The following is a 2,569-nucleotide window of genomic DNA, read 5'->3' on the forward strand; positions in this document are numbered from 1 at the left end:
TCCCTACTTTCTGAGTGCCTGTACCATATCCAGTTGTAAGTAAAATTCTGGTATCCAATATTCACAGAAATCTGTTTTTCTGCAGTGCAGTTGATGATATTTGTGTTTCCATTTGTTCAAAGCCAAAACCTTCAGATCATGTGGCTTGTCCATCCTTTAGGAAATCCCGTGTTTAAAATACATCAGCACCCGGCAACGACTCCCTCCTCTGCTCTGACCACTCACGCTAGTTTGCACACCATGATTCCTCACCTAAATCACTGCTATTGCTACCCAGCTTCTGCCCTTGATCCCTGTAGGGAACCTAAAGGGCTTCCAGTCTTCTGGAGGACATTTACATCTAAATAGCTAATGATGTCTCTTCACTACAGAGACAATAAAAGATAGTCTTGAAATACCCTACCATGTCTATTGTCATATAGCCCTTGGTCCTCTGTCTCTAGTTTCTGCCACTCCCTCCTACCTCTGCAGCCACACTGTCCTTCATTTCATTGCTGGGGCCCAGACATACTCTGCTTCAGGAAATTGGCTGGAACTGTCTCTTTCTTGAAGGTCTCTCCCTAATATCTATTTGATTAATTTATCTCCTTCAGGTCTTCTACAAATGTCAGCTTCTAGATAGGAATTGTATTTATTTAAAATAAGTTGGCCCATTCCAAGTTAAAAGAAAGGGCTTTAGATCTCATGAGCTCCAGTTTTGTGTGAATTGTCATTATGCTGATGGGTAACTTTCCTAATAAACTAACTATTCGTCATCTTCTGAGTGTGTCTCATAAGGCACTGTAAACTCTTCTTAAGTAAAATAACCTTATCTCTTATTTATCTAGATGTATAATTACTGACCAACTTAAACTCAGGCTCAAGAAGCTGTCCTTTGCTGAAACCAGCTTGTCTTGTGGTCAATGGTATTGACCAAAACAAATTACATTAGAATAATGAAAATATTCAAGATGGTGACTCAAAGGCATATTAACCACACACCCCAAAAACCCAAACAACAACAACAACAACACTTCATGTGTAAACAGAAGGCACAGCATACAAAGTATACTTTGTGGGTCCATTCGTCCCCCGCTTCCCAGTGGAATTCATCTTGGGATGAATATTGATTTGAACTCTGTGTATATGTTAGCGCACAGCACTGATTTTTCCAGCAACACCTTGTGAACTAAAACAGTCACTTTGAATTCCATTTACTCTAAAAGCAAAGGCCTCCAACAGTGATAGATTATAGACAGAACGCTATGTCCTATTAGCCTATATAATTATCAACAACAAAATGAGAAAAATGGTTCATTCTTCTGAGTATCTTTATCAGTACTTTTCCAGACTTTTCTAAAAAAATGCTAACAATAGTAAGGAAAAATACTTTAATTCCTACTTTTGGTGGTCATCAGTGAAAGTGGTTTTTCATGATTCGAATGAGCTATAGTTTCACCTTGGAAAACTTTAATACCTATGTACACTTTTATCAGGTTTTCTCTGTATTTCTCTTGTTTGCAGACTGTTTGTCAATAAGTAAATAAGGGTTCTTACTTAATTGCTAAACTGGTAAATTAAAGCTGTGTTATTTAAGATGAGTGTGAAGGTGTCTCCGTGATAGGCAAACTTGGAGGCCTGTGGGTAAATTCCCAGAAGTGATATGTCTGAGTCACATGGCAGGTCTATTTTCAGTTTTTAAAGGAACTCCACACTGATCCTCATTGTGCTTGCATAAGTTTACAACCAGCTGTGAAGAGTCTGAAGACATTTAGTGGTTTGTTTTGTTTCGTTTTATACACTAATATCCTGTTAGGAGACCTGGTAGAGATTTTCCCATCTTCCGTGTGCTGCCTTTTTACTGGCACAGCACTTTCCACTGATGTACAGAAACTAAAATGTTCCCATGAGATCGCATTTGTGAATGGTTGTTGTTTCCTGAGCTAGAGCAGTCGTATTGAGAAAGCCCTTATGCGTGTCTATAGATCGAAGCAAACTCCCTACTTTTTCCTCCCAACTAGAGTAAAAAGTCATTGGATATTTGTTTACTGTTTATTTTATTTCATTATTTGTCTTCTCAGCAAGTATCTTTATCCATTGACTCATCTTGCCAGTTGTAATCTTATAAATAATGTTTAAATTCTTCATATAGTACTTTATTCATTTCTGTGTCTTCAGACTCAGCAGTTAGGGATTTACACACTGTTGGATGGGTCATGATACCCTTCTTCATCATGGATAATTTCCTTTCCTTTTCCCTTCCTTTCCCCTTCCCCTTTTCCCCTTTTCCCCTTCCCCCTTCCCCTTTTCCTTTCCCCTTTCCCCCTTTCCCCTTTTCCCCTTTTCTCCTTTCCCCTTTTCCCCTTTCCCTTTCCCCTTTTCCTTTCCCCTTTCCCTTTCCCCTTTTCCCCTTTTCCCCTTTTCTCCTTTCCCCTTTTCCCCTTCCCCCTTCCCCTTTTCCTTTCCCCTTTCCCCTTTCCCCTTTTCCCCTTTCCCCTTTCCTTTCCTTTCCTTTCCTTTCCTTTCCTTTCCTTTCCTTTCCTTTCCTTTCCTTTCCTTTCCTTTCCTTTCCTTTCCTTCCTCCTCCCTC

General features: G+C 39.6%; 1 pseudogene; it reads right to left on the reverse strand.

Annotated features, from left to right (window-relative positions):
* Positions 1-1,536: 1,536 nt before the first annotated feature.
* LOC110308508 overlaps positions 1,537-2,569 on the reverse strand; it is a 1,700-nt pseudogene continuing 667 nt past the window's right edge.

This window comes from Mus caroli, chromosome 13 (assembly GCF_900094665.2).
Source record: "Mus caroli chromosome 13, CAROLI_EIJ_v1.1, whole genome shotgun sequence".
Taxonomy (NCBI): domain Eukaryota; kingdom Metazoa; phylum Chordata; class Mammalia; order Rodentia; family Muridae; genus Mus; species Mus caroli.